This window comes from Asparagus officinalis, chromosome 1, assembly GCF_001876935.1.
Source record: "Asparagus officinalis chromosome 1, Aspof.V1, whole genome shotgun sequence".
In the NCBI taxonomy this organism is placed as follows: Eukaryota; Viridiplantae; Streptophyta; class Magnoliopsida; order Asparagales; family Asparagaceae; genus Asparagus; species Asparagus officinalis.
In genome coordinates, this window is record NC_033794.1 from 88,473,700 (window position 1) to 88,485,210 (window position 11,511).

Consider the following 11,511-nt stretch of genomic DNA (forward strand, 5'->3'; position numbering starts at 1 on the left):
CTGTCCTTTTGAAATCATTTGTTAGCATAATGTCCATTTTTTTCATGTATAACATGTAGGAGTCGTTGGACCAGGACTGTTTTAGCCTTGATACGACAGAGCTAGCTTGTGGGGAATACTGTGTAGATAGAGGAGAGGATATAGATACTGTTTATAGCTATACCTGTCCTTTTGAAATCATTTGTTAGCATAATGTCCATTTTTTTCATGTATAACATGTAGGAGTCGTTGGACCAGGACTGTTTTAGCCTTGATACGACAGAGCTAGCTTGTGGGGAATACTGTGTAGATAGAGGAGAGGATATAGATACTGTTTATAGCTATACCTTCTTCTTCATTCACATGTATATCAAAAGGAAAAGGAAAAACAGTAAAACAGTAAAGATGGAAGCAAAAGAATATACAACAGAAGCAAACTAAGTAGTAGTATTAATAAGAGGCACACTTACATACTCGAAGAAAAATAAACTTAAAAAAAACTTAGAAACTAGAAGCTGAGTGATGAGCTATTCTACCCCAGAGTAGTAGTACTAGTACACACTTATTTTGCAAACAATCAAAAGAAAACTTGAAAGCAAACCTCACTCAAACTCAAACTCAAACTTAAAACTAAGAAACTTAAAGAGAGGACAAGAGGAATTCTTAAGAGGATCTTACATGAAGACGGATTTAGAATCAAAGTTCCTCTCTCAATTCTATGGGGAACAATCCGATATCATCATAGCCAAACTCCTTTTAGAGAAACAAAATGGGAATGAGACGATCAGAGAATACATCAAAAGATACCACAACTTGACATTGCGATGTCATGATATGCCTCTACCAATGCTGCTTCAAACTGCTGACATGATTTCTTGGCACGAATTGAATCTCATATGGGCGCTGTCACTGCCCACACTTGGAAGGATTTGATGGAGCAAGCAGAGATAACCGAGAAGTTGGCAGAGTGTTTTAACAAATTTGAACCTCGCACCAACTTCAAGGGCAACAAAGGCAAATAAGGGCAAACATCACAACCGAAATCCAAAGAGACTTTCACTGTTGGAGTCTAGAATTCCAATAACAGCCAAGACAGAGAGCCAAGGAAGAATGTTTAGCATAATTATTCATTCAAAGATGAACATACAGTTGCCATCTTCCATGTCCTGAACAAAGGAATTCGCTTGAAGCTTCTAGAAGCTTGACGCCCGGAAGTGGTCAGAAAAACCGACGAACCCAACTACTGCCTCTATCACAGAATGTCGGGACACCTGATGAAGAACTGCTATATCCTTAAAGATAAGATCCAGACATTTGTTGAATCAGGATTTTCCAAGCTCAAGCCTGAGCAAAAGAAAGTCATCGCTAACATGGTGACCCTCCAATTTGGTTCTATGCCAGAAATTCAAGCCCAAAATGGCATTGTCCCTATTCCTACCGCAAGAATGGAGATAGTTAATTATGACCGCCAGAACATGTGAAGCCAAGACTTGATTCATCTTACCACAGTGAGGGGAGAAATAATGTGGGTACATCCTGAACTTCTTCAAGATAAAGATTACACTCTTCAGAGGCCTAAGAACAAACAAGGGACGAAGACTTGCAACACCATCTCCATAATTATTGAAGAAGAGTCTTTACATGTCACTTCACTCACTGACCCAGACAAAGAAAAAGTAGCCATGATGGGGACGAGATTCGGCAAAGATTACCTGAGGGATTATAATCAGCCAGAAACGTCCAAACAACCCGAACCACCCAAAAAAAGGAGACTCGATTCGACAAAGCCTTGCGGCGTCCTCCAAGTGACCCCAAGGCCCCATTTAAATATGATATCATGGCACAATTGGTCAACATTCCAATTCATATTACCTTGTTCGAGCTACTATGTTTGTCTAAGGATACGAGAGTGGCTTTGAAAGAAGCCCTAAATAACAGTGAGGCATTTCTCACCCACATGATCGAATCTCCTCAAGATGAAGGCCCCGATCAATGCTATCAATGTCGAAAGAAAATGTCGTACATTATCTTCAAGCCGAAAGATATGCTACTGGTCAAGGATCATCATCACAACCGATCCCTTTATTAAATCGGGTATATAGGGTCGTCAAAGATCAAAAGAATTCACATCGATCCAGGCTCCGCACTGAGCATAATTCTGTAAAGATTCTTGAGCTTCTTAGGAATTCCCCTTCACAAGCTCTCGAAGATGTCTGCGACCATACTCGGCTTCAACTCCAGTAGTAGTTGGTCTCTTAGAAAGATCCGACTTATGTGTCAGATCAGAAACTTAAAGATGGAAGTGACTTGTTATGTCATCGACGTTGAAACACCTTATAATCTTCTACTTGGACAACCTTAGATCCACTCCAACTAGATCATCCCTTCAACACTTCATCAATATTTCAAATACATTGATGAACAGGGAGTCCAATAGAGAGTTGATGCTAAAAGGAATCCTATCAAGAGGGTTGAAAACTACTTCACTGACTCTCTCTTATATGATGAAAGTCAAACAATCAAGATTGTCCCCCTAAAGATGAGGATAGCGGTAATGAAATAGATGTTGAGCTAGATCCCATTGATGAGTCAGTCTAGGAGATAGATCAACTTATAATTATCATAGAGGACCTCTGTATTGACCAATCTTCTAAAAGTCAAGGCGATTGGATCTTCAATTTGAGTTTGAAAACTCAAGAGTTAAAAATATGATGACCAGGTTAGCCTTAGAACCAACATTGTGTGCCAATAAATGAGTCGTACCATGCTCACAAGCAGCTAGACAACTCGAAGGACGCCACCTTCTTGGTTTCGCCCAGAGGAACACTTTGAACTCAATCATCTTTGAAAAATTTGAGTCACAATCTCAATTATAGAACTCCGATGAAGAAGCTAAGAGAACACCGGAATTCTCCAAGAATAGCTAATAATCTCAACAAATTATGGCAAAAATGAGATATAGTCTCACTACAAAATAAGGGTTAAACTTCAATAGAGGACTACGAGTCTCTTTGATCCCTTTTACATCAGAAGGTAAAGTTTTCGATTATTATAATCGAACCGGATGAGGACTTGGTTACATCTCTCTAGAAGTCAAGCCAAAGGCAGGACTAGCATTCGATGACTTCCTAAGTAGTTCCTCAGACACATCCAACCGGGATTCTGATGTCAGCATCGGGATCTTATGTAGGGAGTTCATGATTAACATGGTTTCATATATCCTAGCCATGGATCTTGATGAATATGAGGTGTTTGAAGATCCCGAAGACGATTCCTGGGCAAAGCAACTTGAAAGGCAGTGGGAATCGTGTTTCGAAGTCAGAGAACCACCTACCGAGGATAAGGTGGTCCAAATCAACATTAGTGATGAAACCAACACTTAGCCCATCTTTATGAACAAATGTCTATCATCCACTGAAAAGGAAAAACTCAAAGTTCTCCTTCATGAATACATTGATGTCTTCACTTAGAACTATGAAGACATGCCTGGCCTAGACCCCAACATAGCTATGCATTATCTTAACATTAACCCCAGTGTTAAGAAACAGCCACATCGACACTTTTGTCCTGAGTTAATGGAGAAAATCAAGAAGGAAATTTGCAAACTCATTGAGTGTGAGTTTATCCGTAAGGAACAACATCTTGATTGGTTGGCCAACATTGTGGCAATGATGAAAGAGAGCGGCAAGATCTGAATCTGCATCGACTTCTATGATCTCAACCTGACTTGTCCAAAAGATGAGTTCCCTCTCCCTATCATAGATGTCATGGTCAATAATACATGTGGGTTTGAAAGAATGTCTTTCATGGACGGTTTCTCTGGATACAACCAAATCAAAATGCATCTAGATAATCAAAAGCACACGACTTTTAGAACACCTTTATGGGTATACTGTTATACAGGAATCCCTTCGGTCTGAAGAATGATGGGCTAGTTATCAATGCGCTATGAACATGATCTTTTGTGAACATTTATGTAAAATAGTGGAGTACTACATCGACGATCTTGTGATCAAAAGTCATTACAAACAAGACCACATTGGTGACCTAAGAATGGTGTTCGAAGTCATGCGGAAATACCAACTCAAGATGAATCCAACCAAATCCTTCTTAGGGGTATCATCAGGAAAATTCCTTAGGTTTATTATAACATCCACAAGAATACACGTTGATCCCGAAAAAGTAAAGGCCATTCAAGAGATGCTACTTCCGAAGAACCACAAAGAGCTTAGCGGTTTACAAGGATGATTAGCCGACATCCGAAGGTTTATCACCAATTTGTCTGGAAGATATCAACCATTCCAAAGACTCATGAAGAAAGGTGTTTCGTTCATTTGGGATGGCACCTGCTAAGAAGCATTCAATGAAATCAAAGCTTATCTTACAAAGCCACCAGTGCTAGCCGCACTAATATTGGGTAAACCATTCCTACCCTATGTTAGGGCTATGGGTCATTCGCTCAAGGTACTTCTTGCTCAGAAAAATGATGATGGCCATGAGCAAGCAATCTACTACCTTAGCCAGACTATTATTATTATCGAGCATTGGTATAACCCAGTTGAAAAGAAATGTTTAGCATTGGTCTCGCATTTTAGAAACTGCGGCACTACCTCACTGGCCAATCCATTCACGTCATTTCAAGAGTCAACCCTATACAGATACTCATGACAAAACCTGGGTCACTGAATTCCAGGTTAACAAAATAGGCAATATTGCTATCGTAATACGAAATGACATTCGTGCCACACAAAGCAGTTAAGGGTCAAGCAATAGCTAATTTTCTGGTGGAACACCCTATTCCCGAGTCTTCTAAGCTTTACAAAGACATCTCTGATGAAGTCTTCGAGTCAAATGTTGTTTCGGGCCACCAAATATGGCAACTCTACTTTGACCGTGCGTCACGATGTAATCATAAGGGAGCAGTCATTGCAGGGGTGGGGGTAGTGCTGATTGACCCCTATAGACATATCCTCCCCTGAGCCTATTCATTAACCGAACCATGCTCCAACAATGTGGTCGAGTATAACACTCTTATAATTGGCCTACGATTTTCTCAAGACATGAGTGTTAAATACCTTGAAGCTCATGGTGATTCTAAACTGATCGTGAATCAGATCAAGGGAGAATATGAGATTCGCCACAACGACCTCATGCCTTACCATAAAGCGACAACAAGGCTTGCTCAATCTTTTGAAAGATTCTACATTAGCTACATAGCTCACATTGAGAACACTCATGCAGACGCTCTAGCATCCCTCATAGTGACACTTGCTTTAGGGCCGAAATCTACCCGGTGTATCACCGTGGCTAGCCATCAATTATGCTCTCCGGAGCAAATTCTTAAAGCCATCGAAGAGTATATTAGGTCAACTCACTTCGAAGGTAATGATTGGCAGTTCCTAATCATTGACTATGTCTTGCGCAGGATACTATCAGATGATTTGAAGCAAGTAGCCTCGATTCAAGAAGAGCTCCGTGTTTCTTCTATGATTCTGTCACGCAAACTTTGTACCGACGATCTTTTGACGGTATTTTGCTCCAATTTTTATCACCAAGTGAAGCTCGAGAAGCATTAAAGCAAGCCCACGATAGTGCATGTGAAGCTCATCAACCACGTCCTAAACTTCAAGACCGACTTTGTCACCTAGGCTACTACTGGCTGACAATGATAGCAGATGCAGTAGCATACGCTAAATGATGTCACACATGTCAAATCCACGCTGACGTCCTACATCATCCTCCATAAGAATTGCATTTGATGGTTGCCTCTTAGACATTTGAAGCTTAGGACATGGACATCATTGGGCCAATCAGTCTGTCGTCCACCAAAGATCATTGATTCATTTTGGCCATCACAAATTACTTCTCCAATTGGGCCAACGTTGTTTTCCTTAGAGAAGTTAAGACATCTCAAGTGATAAAGTTCTTGAGACATCACGTGATTTATCGATTCGGCATTCCTAGATGAATCATTCATGATAACAGTCCATAATTCATCAGTCGAGCGTTCTTCAAATTTTGTAATAAGTACAGAATCTAAGATGTAGCTTCTACACCATACAACCCAGCTGCTAATAGTCTATCTAAAGCTTTCAACAAAACCATCATCTAACTTCTGAAGAAGTTCGTCTCCTCTAACAAATGAGGTTGGGACGAGAAACTCAAAGAGAGTTTATGGGCTTACCGAACAACAGTCTACACTCTCACTGGCTTCACACCATTCTCACTGGTCTACAGATGCGAAGCCGTGATCCCTCTGAAAATTCAGGTACCGTCATTAAGAATTGCCATCACTAAGAAAATGATAACTGAAGAGCATCATCAAAAGCGCCTCCAAGAACTAAAAGCACTGGATGAGCTGAGACTTCAGCAAAGAATCAAGATCTACCAGTCATGGATCCCGATGGCCTTCAACAGGAGAGTCAGAGAATGATCCTTCAAAGAAGTGAATTTAGTCTTAGCCATTCGTTGACCCATGATCATGACATATAAGACTAAAGAAAAATTCTATCCCAAATGAAGAGATCCATTTGTAGTATAGACTGTCTACTCAAATGAAGCATATCGCCTAATTGACCAACATGACAATAGCTTATGGCGCCAATCAATGGGAAGTTTCTCAAGAAATTCTATACAAGATATCGGTCAATTCTATCTCCCCATGGATATTTTGGTCATGTTTAATTTTCAACCTCTGGCCAAAAACATTGATCTTCTTGATCCTAAAATCCTCAATGAGTCATCAAGTTAACATTACACCTCTGTTTGACTCCAAAATATCCTTATTACTGTCACATTAACATTATGCCTCTGAACAGTGCCTACCCGAAAATATCCTTATCACTAACATATTAACATTATACCTCTGAACAGTGTCCACTTTGAGAATCCCCTTCATTGTCATGTTAACATTACACCTCTGAATAGTACTAACTTGATCAAACCGTCATGTTAACATTACACCTCTGAACGGTTTCTCACTTTGAATGATCTGACCGGTTAACATTACACCTCTGTTAAACTTGTTCTTATCAAGAATCAATCACTTAACATTATACTTCCATCGATTTTCTACTGTTAAGTTAACATTATACTTCCAAACGGTAGTCGTCCTTTGGATTCTTGTGAACCGACCGGTTAACATTACACCTCTACCTCCAAACACGCTTGAGAAGTAGTAATGGTTGCCTTAGCCTCATTGATTATCGCATCCTTTTCCTGGATAGCACCCTGAAGTTTTTTTCTAGTGGCCATCAGCCAATGCAATACTGTCATTCAAATCACGGACTTTCACATTGATCCGCTCCATTTCTGCACAGGCAAATTCGCCAGCCTTTTGATGAGTTGCTATCAAGCGACAAAATTCAACCTCAGCAATGCCATCAAGATCTGCTGTGTGAAGCCCGTAACGCTCTTGGCAATAGAATTCAGCTTTGTTGATAGCCATCTTGAAAGGTTCAGTTGGACAGAACAAGCGACCGATGTCAAAACACCCAGCTAATCCCTCAACAACTTGAGAGTATAGACAGATAATGCTCTTTGTAAATTCAAGGCAGCCTCGACACTCTGGTTAAAAAATCTCACCAGGCTCTCTGTCAAGATCTTTACCTTCACCTCCACCAAGTCCTCAAGATCAGGGGATTGAGGAACCTCCACGAAACTCGAAAGACCTACTTCAGCAGAGATCACCATCACATCTGTGGTAGTTGGAGCAACTTGTATCTGCCCGTGGCCCGACATGAGATATGGCGCAAGTATCACCAAGATATCAGAGATAGTAAAGGAGATCGTCGTCCTCACCACCATCACCGTGGTCGTAAGCACATCCACGGGTACAACTTGAACACCCATAGATGATGTTGGCCTTCTTATTTTGATGATGTTTAACAAATAATTTACGACTAATATTGTTTGTCTAGTGTTTGTATTTATCTATTTATTGTAGACAAATAATAAGTTAGAGGATGGATGGAATTGCGCTTCAACGATGATATCCAATGGAGGTTGGCGGAATAGTGGTTGAAGCCTATGCATTTCAAAGTTAGAGATCCAAGTTCTAGCTTCATCCGTAATGTGTACCAAGATCAAGTTTGGGTAACATTAGTTTAGGTTTATATTATGTGTGTTGGTACTTTAAGCTCAATCATATACACACACACAATTTAGCTTTGGTTTCCATGTATATCTAGTTTCATATATACATATATGTTTGATTTCCATGTATATATATAGTTATACATATACATACATAGTTTTGAGTTTTCATGTTATAAATATGAAATCATATGTTTCATATTTATTATTGTGTTTTATACATATATTATATAGAATATGTAATTTTGTGAAAATATTGTGTTTCTAGTTTATAAGACTTCATAACAACATTTTATCTTTTAACAAGTCTATATAATCAGTTTACAAAGTTTCAAAACTTAGTTTATGTCAAAACATCAAAAAACTCATGTTCGAATGTTTTTTGACATTTTTATAAAATGAAAAGTTTTTACAAATGGGAAATACAATTTGGAAAATTCTTTTTATAACATGTTCATAAACATGTTTATAATTATTTCCCAAGGTTTCATAATTTTTGGACTTCATTTGTTATTTTTAACATATTTTTAAAAGTCTCAAAAATCTGTTTTCAAACCTGGAAAACTGTGTATATCAGTTCACGGTCAACCGTGCGTGCCTCTATGGTCGAGCACGCTTTATCCAGAGACTGCATTTTGATTTTTATCAAATCGTGGTATTGGCTCTGCGGTCGACCGCCATTTTTCCAGAGAGTTTGTGAATTTTTTAGAACTTCCCACGGTCGATCGGATGTGGCTCTACGGTCGACCGTGACTTTTTCAGCCTGTTTACCAACGGCTAGTTTTGGCCCGCGGTCGACCGCCAGTGGCGCTACGGTCGACCGCCATTTTTCTAGTTTTCTGTGCTTTTTCTAGCTGTGTTTTCTGAGGGCCTTTTGGTCATTTTGCTTGGGTTTTGGCTGAAGTTTTGGGTTCCTATAAATACCCTCATTGCTCTTATCTTTCAAAAAAAACTAAGAAAATGTTTTAATCAAGTTTACCAAGGGTTTAAGTTTTGTTTAAGTGTGTATAAAAGCTTTTAAGCATTTTTGAGTTTGAGTTTGTGAATTCAATTCCACAAGAGCTTGAGGAAATCATCTATTGGAGTTTGAGCAATCAACTATTCTCCCTCCATCTCTTGTCATCTATTGAGAAGTTTTCTAAACTCTTTTATAGCTTTATATTTATTTGTTTGATTATCATCTTATTAAAGCTAGTTTTATATTGAGTTTAGATTTGATTAATCTCATTGTTACACACACCCACTTGAGCTTATTGTATTTGCATTCATAATATATTTGGGGTTGTGAGAGATAGTGACATTGAGTTGAGCCTAATTAAGTTCTCACATTGTTTAGAGAACAATCATTTGTTGTGTGTCTAATTGTGAAGTTCACTTTGTAATACACTTGTATACCGAGAGGAGTGTGTGGTGAGGACAGAGTCGATACCGAGAGGAGTGGCATCGGTGGCCTAGTGAGAGGTAATAATTCCGAGCACTTGAGGGAGTCGATACGTGAGGACCAACACTTGAGGTTGTAGCTTGTGTATGTACTTTGTGAGGATTTGTGAGAGTTGTCGATTGACTTGATAACCGAGTGTGTAGAGTTTTCGGTTAGCTAGAAAACCGAGTGTGTAGAGAAGTTCCGGCTTCCAAACCGGGTTGTGTAGTGGATTTCTCCCCAGGAGTGGGGAGAGGAGACGTAGGACGGAAGGTCTGAACTCCGTGATCATTTCCTTGTGTTTGAGTTTGGCATTGGCGTATTTATTCTTGCATATTGTTATTTCGTCATTGTTGCATGATCATATTGTTTGCCCTTGTTTATATTGTATATCCTTGCACATATCTTATAGCATATCATACTTGCTAGGATATATTTGTTAATTAGTTTTAATTAGCATAAAATCGGATTAGATTAGCCTTGCTAGGATATATTTGTTAATTAGTTTTAATTAGCATAAAATCGGATTAGATTAGCATAAGACCCTAATCACCCCTCCCCCCTCTAGGGTCTAACAGATGAAACCTCTAGCTCACTAAGGGCAGCTGTGGACATGCTTGGTCCCTCATCATGAGAAAGTTTAGGGCTTGATGGCCCCTCCCTCGCAACCCCTGGTGGCACAGGAGAAATTAAACGTCATCATAATCATCAGAAGCACCGTAAATAATCAATCTTCGCTACACTAACGAAGCATGCACTGGTGCAGGAGCCTCAATCATTTTAAAAGCAAGCACCTATGCCAAGACACTGGAAGCACCCTCAAAAATCAGTGACTGATTTAGAACCACCACTCAGAGAAAGAGACGTTAGCATCTCTTCACTTGCGATCCCGAAATCAGAGTCATCGTCTAAGCCGCCAACATCACCAAGATCGCATGCATCTTCAAGCTCGGTCAAGTAGGCATCGATGTCATCATGCCCATAATCCACTTGTTCGTCTTTGTCCTCTAGAGGAATGGGCTCCTTACTTGCACAAATGAAGCACATCAGCTAAAAGCATTTCAATATGAAAGTTATAAACATGTGAACAGAAGTCACCTGAAGAGCCAATCCTAGGTTCTTGTACTGGGACCACAGGAGACTCCTCTCTAGTCTTTGAAGAATCTCTAGGCGCATGTTCAGGCTCAGGAGATGCTAATCGCTATTTTTTCAGAGAAGGTGAAGAAGGAGGAACACGTAATGGCCTCTTTCCTTTCCCCCGTCCCCTATCAGGTACTCCTCGATAAATTACATGCTCAGTCTGCTCTCGGATGTTGATACCAACCTGTCCTAGAGGAGTAGGGTGTTCACATGACTCTTCCCAACCTTCATCTTGTACACCTTCTGCCAAAAACTCACGAAGACTGGGAACTCTGCTATTTGAACCCTTCCGAGATTGCTCTTTATACTATTGGGTGATCCAATACAAATTAGTTTTATTTACTAGGAATTTAGGAGGAGGGACAATCACCTCATTATACTACTTGCAAAACTCTAACGTCATGTAACAGTTGGGTATATGCTGAGGAAGCGAGAACCAAGCCCCTGTAGCCCCTGCAACAAAGTGGTACCAATCACGAGCTTCGTCGACTAAGCTCCATGTCCGTAGTAATCCTGGGTTTGGATTCCCGATATACAGCTGATCATAGCCAAATTGATGAGCGAACTGAGATGACAAATAGGGCTCGATGTAGCACTACATACTATTCAACATAGCGACAAGGTGACCTAGTCGGATGTTTACCAACCAGTTGAAACACCCACTAGGCAAGCAAGTGAAGCACTCGCTACTCATACCGTTCTCCCAAGAACTAACACCGTCAGTTGAGCAGAAGCAACAATAAAGACGATAATGGTCATCGTTTTGGAAAATCCTACGAACCCTAGCGAGGTATTTAATGAGCCATTTTGAACGTTCGTACATCTAAAGTAATGCAACGTTCCCACCACCAGGCATGGCGGCTCACATCAACTAAGGG